The sequence below is a fragment of the Tamandua tetradactyla genome, chromosome 8 (assembly GCF_023851605.1).
Source record: "Tamandua tetradactyla isolate mTamTet1 chromosome 8, mTamTet1.pri, whole genome shotgun sequence".
NCBI lineage: Eukaryota > Metazoa > Chordata > Mammalia > Pilosa > Myrmecophagidae > Tamandua > Tamandua tetradactyla.
The window spans coordinates 101,718,096-101,733,010 of record NC_135334.1 but is presented as its reverse complement, the minus strand read 5'-3'; the positions used below and the strand labels follow the sequence as shown (position 1 = coordinate 101,733,010).

At 36.1% G+C, this 14,915-nt stretch overlaps 1 non-coding gene across 1 annotated transcript; it reads left to right on the top strand.

The window, feature by feature from the left end:
* Positions 1–638: 638 nt before the first annotated feature.
* Positions 639–745, top strand: LOC143645325 (U6 spliceosomal RNA). Its single transcript, XR_013157049.1, has one exon. It is a non-coding gene; the product is annotated as a U6 spliceosomal RNA (small nuclear RNA).
* The last annotated feature ends 14,170 nt before the right edge of the window (positions 746–14,915 follow it).

Here is a 14,915-nt window from a genome sequence, read left to right as displayed (position 1 = left end):
TCCAAAATCCCATGGTAGAAATGGCTGACTCAGGATTCTCACCATAGCTTCTGACACCAAATCCTCTCTTCTTAACACCGCACAGCATCACCCAGTAGCTAAAATGACATTAACATGAAAAGAGAAAGCACACACAAGCTTATGCAGGTGCAGAAAGAACCTTTGGGAGAGTGAGGCTTTTCTGTCTTATATGGTGGAGAGCTATTTAATAAAATTCCCATTGTTTATTTACAAACAAGAGAAAGAGAAAATGTTTTATGGAAAATTTTAACCCAAATCCTTCCTCCTTACCGAAATTATTTTAGTCTCAAGCAAAAATAACATTGGGCAAGGTGGTAACAGTCTCAGTAGCTTGTTTGATCTACAGTACTTCGGATAGACAACTGAGACTTTACGATACTGTCACTGATGCCTCCACCTGCAAATGGTGAGGGGACTTGCCTGAACTTCGGGGCCTGGGGGGAGAATGGAAAAGAGAGAGCATGCTCAGTCTTGGAAGCTCCTCGCGGGGCTGAGATTCAGGTCCCTCTACAGACAGTGGGCGCTACGGTTCTTAGACCTTTTGTTTCTTGTTTTGTTCCAGTGCCTTCTCATGAAAGGCAGAAACAGAGAGGAGTAAGAGGAATGAGAGTGATACAGTGCTTGCTTCGGCAGCACATATACTAAAATTGGGACGATACAGGGAAGATTAGGATGGCCCCTGCGCAAAGATGACACGCAAATTCGTGAAATGTTCCATATTTAAAAAAAAGAAGAGTGATACAGCAACACTGCACAAAGTGTGCTGACTGTTCCGTCTCTGGAGGCACCAGAATAGTGATGTTATTGATGGGAAGAAATTTACATATGTATCTTTCTAATATAAATGAAGTTATTTGATCTGATATTATTTAAAGTTTCATTAGATAAGGCCATGAGAATAATTGAATCCACACTTTGGAACTGCAGCCAATGCAAGCATGTATATAATATAATATAATATAATATAATATAATATAATATAATATAATATAATATAATATAATATAATATAATATAATATAATATATAATATAATATGGCATGGCATGGCATAACATAATATAATGTAATATATAATACAATATGAGAGAAACCCACATTTTAAAAGTTCTGATATCGATGCCAGATGTCTATTCACAAGAGAATTGGTCAGATCTTTATGAGAATAGCGCAAATAGCTATGAAGGCAAAGCATCCAGAATCTTTTCATCTCTACTTTATCCTAATTCCAGTTCACTCACTAATCTCTTAGCTCATCTCACTTTACTTTGATGCAGCTATTTTTTACATGAGCTTCTATTAACTATGAAGACATCTTTATTTATAATGGCTCATCGGGTATTTATATTACTTTATTTATTCCAATTACTCTACAATCTTATGAAAAGTAGAATGACTCACCTGCAGTTCTTCAGTGTTAGAATAGTCGTAATAAAGGAGAACTTTTAGCAACACGATACTGGTAAATTCAATGTTGTCCAAATAAATACCTTAACCTGTGCAGAAATAATGGATTCTGTTATTCCATGTTGTTCTAAGTGTACACTACAGCTAGAGTCAAGAATTTGGTTGGATAATAACTTCTTTACTCATGTGAACAACAGAAATTGTAAATGATCTTTGTCATCTTACCTTTAATTCACTTTAAAACACTTTAAACAGTATCATGTGTGTGTGTGTGTGTGTGTGTGTGTGTATGCAAGTCGGTTCCTATATATATTTCAGGAGAACTTAGTTAATACTTGAAGTCATCGAATTAGCTATAAGTTCTTCAGTAATGGCATACTACAAGTGCTTCAATTAGGGAAGCAATATCTTCAGTTGACATTTACTTTATTAACTACTATACATGACATGAGAAATGTTTCTTTTATGAAATTTCTGGTGGTCAAGGCATATGGATTGGCATGAAAGACTCTACAGATAATGTTTCCCTAATAAAAATATGGAGAATTTAACAGCCTATACCCTCACAGTGGAGTGCTTAGCATAGGGCTCAAATTTGGTTCTGTGTTCCTGCACCTAAGACAAGATTCTTTCTTGACTGAGCTGGAAAATTAGCTGAATTTGCCGTTATCATATTTTTGGAGGTGTCTCAAAGGAACCATACAAGTTGCTTTGAAATGTGCTGAGACAGAAAATTGATATTTCACTTATTCTACAAGAAAAAAGAAAATTCTGTGCATATTCATATATGTATGTGTGCTTTCTTGCTAATAAATGTTTTCATATGCAGGAAAATTCGAGCTGAGACGTAAATCTCATCAAAATATACCACCTGGTAGTGAAGCTGTGGGGATGGAGAAAAATAATCATAAGAAGCCACTGATTTCTAACAAAATTACCCAACAGCTGGGAAGGTGTAATTGGCTTAGGTTTACATTGAATTTACAATATAAATGGTATTATAGCCTACCCTGGAATTTTACTGCACCCTCACACACAATTATAAATATAATTTTTTGCTTGTAATTTTCAGTGTAAAATTTGTGACTCAAGTTTGTTTTAATAGACCTTTCTTTGCATGTAAGGGTAGCTATTTCCCATGTGTGCATACTATATTTACTTATCTTTTTGTTAATTAACCTTTTCCTAGCTCTTTTAAAGTTTTAAAATTAAGAACTAAATATGGAAATGTATATTTAGACATTTTTTTTTTGGTATTTGTTTATCAAGCTTCACGGAGTAACAAAAGCAAAACAATTTAGTTTGGCCTTTTCATTTACAAGGTTGTCTTATCCATGAAGATGAATGACACTTCAGGACACAATGATTCCATACTTGATAGATGACAAAGAGACTTGGAGAATGAAACTCTCAGGAGCATGTTTAGGGTTTTATGAAGCCAGAGAGAGGCTCTTTTCCTAGAGCTGCTGTATTGACTATGCTCAAAACGCCTAAAGGGCAAAGTAAAATAAAAGGCAAAGGTATGAAAACCCCACACTTAAGAGGGAAAATAAAGAAACTAAATAGGTTGCAATTCTGTCAAAACTACATTTTTCAAGAACATTATAATTCCCCTGAAATACATAATATAAGTAGCATAGATACTAACTTCAAACCTTAATTGATTTGCTGTGTACAAGAAAAGTATATATCAATAGAATGGCAAAACAAGAGTTAGTTAAGTGGAAATAAACAGATAAAGGGATTCTGCTATAAGAATGATGAAGACAGACTTTCTGTTATTAACAATATTACAAAGTACTCTTCATAAGTTTCCAATTGTTTCCTAAGGCCTGTGATTGCCAAGGCCATTAGCCATAAGTACCAAAATTGATAAATAACATATGTCAGTGAGGACTCCCCACCCATTTCTTAGCCTACAGTGTAATTTTACCTTGGTGAAAGTTCAATATACCTCTCTCTTGTTTGTAATATAAGTCAAAGATAAATCCTGACTGAATATTATTGGGGAGTGAGAAATGCATATTTGTTATATCCCCTCTTCTGGCTGGCAAAACACCCCCACTACAGTTTGCAGTTTGATTCCTATGTCACATCTGAAGCTGAAACACATTTCAGTTGTTTTTTATTATAAATAACACATTTGTGTTATTTATTATAACACAGATATATTATAACACAAATATTATAACACTATTATAAATAACACATTTGTGCTATTTTTGCCTTTCATCTAATGAATCTAAAGGCTTGTCTTATGTCCTTAGGTCTGTCAAATCAGTACTCCTTTTCAGTTGATGTAAAGCTGGTAAGGACAGTGATGACTGTGAGTAAATAAGTTTTGTGGTTAAATGAATAGTTTAGATACTTAATGACTTAGAATGATTTCTGAGGCAGAAGAGAATGGTGAGTTGGATACTCCATTATCCTACTACCTGTCATTGTTTACTGCACCATTTTCAGGCATACCCAAATCCAAATCTCATGTCCCTTATTCTTGGTTAAGTGTTTCTTCAATTTTTCTAGCCCTTACTTTTTCACCCTACATACAAAGCATAGATAGAATGCAACATGGGATTGTTAAGATCATTTAAATGGGTTCCTTTCTGCAAGTCTTTAAATCGAAAGGCTGGCCTCAGACTGAAAACGAACCCCTGAAATGCATTGCCTCCTTCCTTTTTAGTGATTTATGTATTAAATGACATTAGTGGGATAATGTTGATGTGTATTCTGAGGGCAGTGGCTCAATGTGACTGAAAAGTCCGAAATCATCTAAAATCTGTTTCTTGGTGTAAAACTCATAATATGTTGGGACAGAAAGAAACCATGCAGAGCTACCTTCTCCACTATACAGATAAAAATCCAAGGACCAAGAAGGGAAGGGATTGGTGAGAATGAAACTTGAGTTCCTGGGATACATGTGCCCTCTAGCAAATCTCTTCTGCATGTGAAGAGTTATCATTCCACATCCACTTTTATTTTTTGTCTTTTAAAAAGGGAATTTCTTAGATTGCAAGTTTACAGTTCTAAGCCTGTGAAAATGTCCAGATTAAGGCACCAACAAGAGGTTACCTTCACTCAAGAAAGGTTGATGCTGTCTGGAACACCTCTAATAACAGGGAAGGCATGTAGTTGGCATCTGCTGGTCCTTGTTCCCGGTTCTATTGCTTCCAGCTTCTGATGACAGTGGTTTCCTCTCTAAGCATCTGTTGGCCTTCACTTAGCTGCTCCAGGACAAAACTCTGGGTTTGGGTTTGCTTAGCATCTCATGGGTAGGTACATGTAGATATCTGCTGGGCTCTATGAATATCTAGGCATCTTCTGGCTCTGTGGGCACTCCAAGCATCTTCAAACATCTGTGTTGCTGAAATAACTGTTCTCCAATTGTATCTGTTGACTCTGAACTCTCTCCAAAATGTTTCCCCTCTTAAAGGCCTCCAATAAGCTAATCAAGATTCTCCTTGAATGCTTGGAGTTACATCTCATCTAATTAAAAGGTCACACTCACAATTTGGCATGTCACATCTCTAGAAATAATCTAATTAAAATTAGATTATCTAATTTTAGATAATTTAAATTAGGCAATTTAAATTAAATTATATTAAGGCAGTGGCTGATGTGGAGATAAGCTAATTGAAAGTTTATGCCCTACAATACTGAATCAGGATTAAAAGAAATGGCTGACCCCACAAGATTTAATAAAGATTAAATGTGTCTTTTTTGGGGCACAGAATACTTTCATTCTGGCACATAAATGTACTTATAATTATGCCTGAGAATCACCTCCAGAGAACCTCTTTTGTCGCTCAGATGTGGCTTCTCTAAGCCGACTAAGCAGGTAAACTCACTGCCCTCCCCGCTTACATGGGACATAACTCCCAGGGGTGCATAGCTCCCTGGCAACATGGGACAAGGCTCCTGGGGATGAGCTGGGACCTGGCATCATGGAACTGAGAAAGTCTTCTTGACCAAAAGGGGGAAAAGAGAAATGACACAAGACAAAGTTTCACTGGTTGAGAGACCCCAGAGTCAAAAGGTCATCCTGGAGATACTTCCTGTGCTTTATATAGATATCCCTTTTTAGTCCATTGTGCACTAGAATAGCCAGAGGGAAGCACCTGAAATTGTTGAATTGTGCTCCAGTAGCCTCGATTCTTGAAGATGATTGTATAACTATATAGCTTTCACAATGTAACTGTGTTATTGTGAAAATCTTGTGTCTGGTACTCACTCTATCCAGGATATGGACAGATGAGTGAAAAAATAACAATAAATAAATAAATAATGGAAGGAAGGGGCAAAAAATGGATAGATTGACATACTAGTGGTCAATGACAGGAAGGGGTAAGGGATGTATGAAATTATTCTTTTTATTTCTTTTTCTGGATTGATACAAATGTTCTAAAGATGATCATGGTGATGATTATACAACTATGTGATGATATTGTAAACCGCTGTGTACTCTGGACAGGCTATATTTGCATGAAGATATCTCAATAAAAGAAAGTTAGTGTGTCTTTTGTATTTATTATTGAAAAACTCTGGCAGCATACTAAATCACCTTGGATTTATTTCATCAATTAATCAAAATGATACTTTCTTCTTGAAGACCGGGGTTCTGGGGCTGGCTGGGGCTGATCCCTGGCTCCTCTGTTACATAGCAAGACATTGGCAGCATCTGCTGTTCTCTCCCTTCTCTTCAGCGTTTCCTAGATTTCAGCTTCTTGCTTCCATGGACTGAATGGTCTGAATTTCATTTTTCTATAAAGGACTCCAGTGATGAGATTCAGACCATTCCTGATTGAGGTGGGTCACACCTTAACTGAGTAACCTCATCAAAAGGTCCTACTTACAATGGGTTCACACTCATAGGAATAGATTACATTTTCTGGGGTACATGCAGCCTCACACTGCCACGGGCATTATGTAAAGACAATAGACTGCTGGTAATCCAGGAAATAGAAACACAACTTTCACAATTATTTATCTGACATTGATTAAATCTCTAGTCGTAAATAATACTACATGGTTTCACAAGGTTGATTTAATGGGTTAACACCACATTAAATATATTAAATATATACTTTAAAAGTGAAGATAGCTCAACTTACTAAGAAGGAGTTTGGAACCAGAAAGCTCATCACCTTAACTTTGTTTGTAAACTTTGTGTGCGTGATTCATCAGATGATAGCACTGACTCAAAAACAGGGTGACGATTAAAGAAATATAAGGTTATAATGTTGAAACTCCTGTGAATAAATTTGGTGTTTGGGATTTTATTTTTTCTCTTATGATGCATGCTTATTTAAAAATATCAATAAAAGTCTTAAAGATAGAGTTACTTGGAATCACGGGCCAATTTAAAATCAATATTTTGACATATTGAAATATGTACTCCTGATATTTTCAGGAAACAAAAAAATCCAATAAATTAAAATGCATGTTTGTTACATGTTATGTGTACACATGCACACTTATACATTTAGTGACATTTAAAGAGAGTCAGATGCATAGACTGTGTATATACAGTTATATAGCTATGCCAGGATGGGCCCTGTATTTTGGCCTCTGTTTATTTCTTCACAGCAACTAGAAGCATTAGTCCAAAAGTCTGCTGACACCAAACTAAAGTTCTTACAAGTCTAATCACTGTAAATGTAACACAAATAATCATGTTTAAAACCATTTAGAGCCTGCCTGCTTTGCATACACTTAGCATCTGCTTAGTCATAGACAAGACAAATTCTAGGGCTATAAAAGATGACAAACCACTGCTGTCCTTCAGAGCTCCCTGACCTAGAGGCTCCCATGGTGCTCCAAGCTACACCACTTAGGCACATAAGCCCCCTCTCCACACTCTCCTTGGAGTTTTTTGCTCTGCTCCCCTTCTGAGTAGGGTCTCTCCCTCCTGCCTCTGGAAGATCCCCTACAGAGAGAGACTTTCCCTTTCACGCAAACTTGTCTAAGTGCAGCCCCCATAGAACTCACTCTGTGCTACTGCCTTCTCATGGTCAAATTTTTTTCTTGAGCAATCTGAAAATCATCAATTTTTGTCACCTGTCATGTACAGTTATATATATATATATATATATATATATATATATATATATATATATATATAAACATGTATGCATATGGGGGTATGTATCTGTGTCTGTATGACGTGGATTGAATTTTGGACCCCAGTTTGGACATGCTGTTGGTTTGGGTCTGCATTCTAATGGAGTACAACCATTGTTAAATTCTCTTCCAGCTATTTCATTTAAGGTGTGACCCAAGTGAATCAAGATGGGTTTTAATACAGATTACTGAAGTCCTTTATATGCAGAGATGTGACACACACAATTTTGGGTGTGGCCTTTTGATTAGCTGGAGATGTGACTCCACCCATTTCAAAGGTCTGCTAGAGTCTCTTAAAAGAGAAATATTTTGGAGAAAGATCAGTTACAGAGTTAGACACAGACGTTTGGAAATGCAGAAGCCCCAGGAGATGTCAGGAACTAAGAGAGCTGACAGAAGCTCGATGGGAACCAAGGCTGACATACAAGCAGACATTTGGAGATTCTCGGAGCACTGAGAGCAGACACTTAGACACGGTTGTTTGGAGATGCACAGCCCAGTAGACACTGCCATGTGCCTTTCTTATGAGATACTACACAAGCCAGAACACAGAGTTGTGTCCCAGAGGAGGTAAGTGAAGCCCCACAGATTCTTAGAGAGAAAACCGCTGGCATCAGAAGCTGGAAGCAACGAAACCAGGAGCAAGGCCTGGCAGACCACAACCATGTGCCTTCCCGTATGACAGACATTGGTCTTCCTTGAGTCAAGGTATCTTTTTCTGGATACCTTTGTTTGGACATTTTTATGGACTTGGAATGTAAACTTGTAAATTAATAAATTCTCTTTTTGGAAAGCCACTCCGTTTCTGGTGTATTGCATTCTGGCAGCATTAACAGCTAAAACAAAAGGGCACTTCCCAAATCTGGGTTTGTTACTCAGCACAGCCGATAAAATTCATACTGAATAGGACTGACAGGAAAAGACAGGTTTATACCAGCAGGAGGAGTGGGGAGATTTCCCAAATCAGCCTCCCTGCAGTGATTTTTCAATTGGCTGTTATACCTGTCAGAGATGAAGGGAGAAAATCACCCTAGTTAACAAGTAACAGAGGTCTGGAGAAGTTCAGTAGTATAGCCTACTTCCTTGGGGCTTTACATCCTCTCTGACACCTGGAAAAGGTGCCTCCCCAGTCTAGGGAGACGGAAGAATGGCTTGTTCACATCTGGGAGGTCTAGGGCAATAGATGAATGCTTATTCAGGTCTGGGTGCAGACTTTACATTTACATATTGTTCCTTTTTGAGATTAAGTGCTCACATTTATAGCTTGCCTACAGCCTTAAAGTTACATTTAAAGGCTGTTTTAAAGGTTACGTTTTATTGCTATTACAATTTCTAGGTTGGTTACAGTTTTAAGATTATATTTTAAAAGTTAATATTACACGGTTTCTCCTTGGAAAAAAAATAATAATATTAGTTCTAACAGATTACCTGATACTGTAACAGTAACTTTTTAAGTGTAATCTTCACCATGTAAGCAAGCTAAAAATTATAAAAGTGGTCTTTAAATGTATCCTTCAAAGCTGGAAGCAGACTGTTAATAGGAGCTCTTAATCTCACAAAGGAGCCATATATAAATGTAAAGTCTGCTGCAGTATGTGACTGTAAAGTCTGCAACCAGATTTGAATAAACTTCCATCTTTGGTCCCAGAACTCTCAGATATGAATAAAGATTTTTGTCTATCTCCCTAGACTAGGAGCCACCTTTCCCAGGTGTCAAAGGATGACAATCCTGTGGGAAATAGGACTTAAGATAAACTACTGAAATTCTTCAGACCTTTGTTACCTGTTAACTAATAGGATTATCTCTCATTGTTTCTGAACTGCATAAAAGCCAACTGAAAAATTACTTTGTGGAGACATATTAAAAAAAAAAAACTCTCCTGTTTTAATGTAAATAAACCTTTCCTCCTCAGCCCCATTCAGTGTGACTTTTGTTGGCTGTTCAAAGTGATGAACCCAGATTTGGGGATGTCCCTCCACAATATAGCTGTTTGTGATTAATTTAAGATTTTTCCAGACAATTTAGGTTTGAATTGTTGATAAGAACATTCAAAATTCAATGAGAAAAAATGAGAAAATCCTTTACTTTGGGAAAATTCAATCTTAAAAAGGAAATTTAGTGATACCACATGGTTCAATTGTAAATAAGTTACACGTAATAATGTTATACTGAATGCTAGACATGAAGTCATTAAGGGTTCCATACCAGACAGTGAGTCAAAGCTTAACAGGTTTATGAAGAGGGGGATCAGGGAGAAAGCAGATGGGTGAGAGCAAAACCTGCAGGCAAAATGAAAGAAAAATGGTTCCAGTTCTCTTTCTGAGAGCTGGGTTTGCAAAGGGAAAAGCACACCAGGAGGGGAAGATATGCTGTCCAGCAACATGTACTGGCTGGGGTATCGAGCAGGAACAGTCTTTGACCATAGGTTTATGATTGTTTATCTTAGAAGCTTGTCTGGTCTTGCTTCATTTGCCTTCTGGTGACTGATTTGCCAGCACATCTAGGGCTTTCAAACATCTCTTAGCCGTAAACCTTGTGATCATTTATCTTTGCCACATCTGGTTCTGCAAAAGAAGTTGAGGGAAAAGAAGCTGAGGGAAAGAAGCTGAGAGACCCCAGGTCACAGAATCCATTTTTTATGTAAAATTCTTTTTCTGAAACCTGACATTTCTGCCTTTTTCTATTAATAAAATTGACTGGAGCTGGAGTAGGGTTTTTGGGTTAGTCACTTAGCTTAGCTCGAAGCAATTTTTAAAAGGAACAAGGTCATTGTGGTCTTTCTTTGGCTACCTCCAGCTGAGTATGGGTCATAGTTGGGGAAGGGAGAAATTGCTTTGAGCCGAGGGGCATTACGAATACAGTTTCTGGGCATCTTCAGTTGGATCAGGCTGATTGTGATGTTCTCGTTGCGACAGAAGCAGTTTTTCAAATTTCTGTTGTAGCAAGAGTATGTTTTCAGAATTTTGCTGGTTGGTCATGGCTGCTATTGACTAGTGAAAAAACTTAGTCAGATATTGCAAGAGACAGGGAGTTAGGAGGAAAATTAACATGAGGATAATTAAGGGCTCAATCAGGGCTCAATCAGAATAGCTTATAAAGGGGAGGAGAAGAATGAAAGAAAATTTGAGAGAAGTTTTCTAGCCAAGATGAATTTGCATTTGCTAAGTTATACTTGCATTAGAGTAACATCCAGAATAACCACTTGACTCGATTTGAACTCCCTTAGCTATTGAAACTCTATTTTTGGTCCCCCTTTTGGTAAATTCCTCCATGATGTTAGGGCCCATCTCATCCTTGGAGCTTATATCTCACAATGCTAAGGCCAATTATGTCCTGTGATGCCAGAGCCTGTTATGTTTCATGCAGCCAGTGCCAGGCTTACACCCCTGGAAATTATGTCCCATGTTGTGGGAAAGCTCAGAGTTTGGTTTAGAGAGAGGCCACATTTGAGCAACAGCAGAGATTTTCTGGAGATGGCTCTTAGGCACTGATTCTAAGTAAGTTTACTATATAGAAATAAATTTCATAAGGGAGAGCCTCAAAATTCAGCCCTTTGCTCATTAAATTGCAGAGCCCCTTTTTCTTAAGAGAAATTTTGAGCTTGCTTATCTGGGAAATTCCTAATAGTTTTATTTTTTCCAGTCCCTCAAGGGACCTTGCAGACACTTTTTCATTCCTGCCCCCAAGCACTCTGAAATGCAGAGAACATTAACTTGTATATAGCATTAAGATTTTGTTTCTTATTCTAGGTTCCATATTAAATAAAACTGAATTAGGTTGTTTAATTCAACATTTTTCTTTTATCACATACAAAAGTTAAAGCTTTGAAATACAGACAATATTATTTCTAACCTTGTATATTGATTTATCCTGATTTTAACCAGATTAGTTTTATTATGTCTTTAATTGCAGTTTGAGCTCTTTTAGTTTTTTAACCATTGATATGTAGACTTATGTTAACTTTCAGAGCTGGTAGACTAAATCGGAGTTTTAGGTATCACATAAACACTTAAAGTTCCAGGGAATTATTGGGCTATACAAAGTGTAAAGCACCTCAGAACCTAAAGATAACAAAGTTTACAATATAAGCTCTAACCTTTATAAGTAACTCTAAATGAAGCTAACTTCATAAATAAATCACCAGACAGCTGTTTCGTGTCAATAAATCACAGCAGAGGCCCTGCTCTGCTCCACTCCCCCACATTTACCAGTCCCACATCAATTAAAATAAAAATGTACTTTATATATGCATCTTGCCTCTCTTTAAAAGGCCGTTCTTTTTTATAGATGGTGCTCTGCCCTATAGTTGACTACATATACTTTTAGAGATGCATTAGAGCACAGCAGTGCAACTGACAATTTGGCTGTTTCTCTGATCTGTAGTTTTTTAAAGAATAACTTAAACCATGAATAATAATATGATATCTTTGCTTAATACTATATAGATAAGTATCAGGATATAACATTGACAGTGAGAACATCATTAAATTTTTAGGAATTTTATACAGTTTCTGAACATATCAATAATATTATTTTACTTATATACATTTAACCAACAACAGGATAGAAAATCTCTTTTAACCACTGTAATACTTCCCAAACTCCTCCTATGCAATACATTAAACTATTTTAGCACCTTACTTCTACATGATGAAATGAATATTTTTTAGTAGCAGTTTTCCTTTAATAGTGAGAACAGTTGTCTTCTGACATAAATGATGATACAGCCAACATAAACATTAACAAGGATATTTTTCTGATATAAAATATTTTAGACACAGTACTTGATGATTAAGAAAAAGTGTATTTCAAAATAATTTACATTAAGGGCATATTGACAATCCATGCTAACAGAACACAGAGAAAACTCAACTTTAGTTTTCTATGAATACTTAGCTTGACACAAAAGCTTTCTTTTTTTTGAAATATACAATAAACAGACCTATTCAATTTTGGTCAGCACTGGCTATGATAGACAGAATTCATTTTCATAAACTCCTTCTTTACAACTCTCTACAACCATGTGGAATGTATAATAAAAAAGACCATATAAAACAAAATTCATTTCCCCCCACTTTCGAGTATTTTGTGTACCCATACAGGGCTTGTAGTCAGTAATGACTCTAACAAACAAAATCCATTTCATAGATATAACCTTTCAAATACATTACACCTATGTATTTATCCAAACTGCACACAATACACAATCAGAAATAAATTTGATAATAAACTCATAAAGCTTTTGAAATAGCATATTTTATTCCAATAACAATATTCATGAAAGGGAGAAAAGACAGAGATACAATAAAATAACGGAGGGAGGGAAGAAATTCATGCTTGGGTTTAGAATGTACCCAGGCATCTATGTATTTTATACTCAGAACATACAAATGATTACTTTAAAATATGTTTAAAACCTCTGAGTCCAATTCGGCATTACTTTCAGAGGTCAGAAAAGCCCCAAGTTTGAAATGTAATTATCTTTTTGATATTTAAGTGATTTATATCCAGGAAAAATCTCAAATTTTTCTCAACAATATCTTAACTGCTAAATAATGCCAGGAATGTGTTATTTCACAAAGTTAAATTACAGTTTTTAAAAACTAGTTCAGAGTTCTATTTGTTTAAGTTCTGTCTTCTTATTTAAAGGTCTTACATGTGTCCTCTCTATGAGGATTTCTTAGGTTATTCTTTTTTTTTTTCCTGCTTTTTAAATTTTTCCAATATTTTTATTCCTTCATTATGACTGCTTTACATTATAGCCTGGTACCAGTATATTTAACTAGAATATAAAGTCTTTTAAGCCAAGAATTAGGTTTTCTCTATGATAGCATTTATTAACAGAAATATTCTGATTAATATTAACAAATTCACTACAAATTCAGATTTTTTCACATACTATGGTAACAAATGGCCAAGTAACCAAAGCCAGATTCTTTGAAACTCAGGTAATTAAAGTTATAAAAAAATCCATTTACATTGTTGCTAAACTTAATTGATTTCTTAAATAGAATATTTGAAGCATTAGCATATTTTTAATTTTAATATACTTTATATATGTGTTATTATTATCAGATATATTGTTTAGTTTATATAACCTAATCTATCCTAATCTATCTAGTTAGACTATTTGAAGAGGAATTTTAAGAATGTTTTTACAATATTAGCTTAATTTATCAGTAAGCTTATATAGATTTAGGAAGGACATATCCAAGCAGAATAAAATTGCATTTGTTCAATTGAAAATTTATAATAAAATTTATTTTATCATAGGTTGAAAAAATCTGTTTTCATAATATCTGAAAATACAAATAATTTTAAAAGGACATTGATTATCAGGCTTTAGAAAATACACTTCAATTGATTAATTTCTTAAAGAGAAAGAGGGAAGGGAGGCATAGGGGGTTGGGGGAGGACTGTGGAGGAGGAGTATAAGGACTCCTCAACATTAAGGGGGTCTGCTGAGGGTCAAAAATTTTACAAGGTTTGTATGAGGGGCTCCTCAGCATTAAGGAAGATTCTTAGAGACAGAAAGTTTAGAAGGTTTTTCATGAAGGAGGCAAAGTGATAGAGTGACACAGAGAAGGTAGAGACCTGAGAGAAATGAAAACCTGCAAATAGGGAGCATCCGACCATATGCCGTTGCACCAAATAAAATTATCACATTCAGTGAGCGTTTGCCAATCAAAAGTGCTATCTTCCAGTCAACGTTTTTGTTGTTCTAAAGGGTATTGTGGCCAAATCCTATTGCATAAAGAAATGAGTTTCTTTCATTTTATTTCTCCTCCTAATGGGAGTTTACTCAGATTATGGAGTAAACATCTGAGAAGAATAGATTTAGGGGGAAGAGTGGTTTCAGAGCTACTGTGAAGTGATTGGGCATTACCCATAATTTCGTGAGGAAGGGAAGAGATTTGATAAATTCCAATTAAAAATGAAGGGAGTTTGCTAAGTCCTGGGGAACTTTGCTCACAGGAGGCTTGCGGAGGTCTGCGGATGGAGACTTATGTTTAATGGCTCCCTTCAAGGCTTATGATTGCCAGTTCTCTTAGCTGCCTTTGGGCTACCTAAGGCATAGCTGCAAGTGAGATGGACCACGCAGATACATGAGCCTTCATGACAACAAATCCCTGGTTTGTCATCAGGGACCAGGAAAATGTGTGTAGTCTTTCATTCAAGGCATCCCCCAAAACTATTTTTGACTACTGCCCAGGGAAAGAAAAAATACTCCCTGAATGTTATGTTCCCTAACATGGGAGAGTTTTGACTGAGCTCAGATTTTTAGGTTGCTGCTTCCCTGAGGCAGGCTAGAATGTTCCCTGAACCCTGAGTATCCCCTGGACAGGCAACAAAATGAAGAAAACTT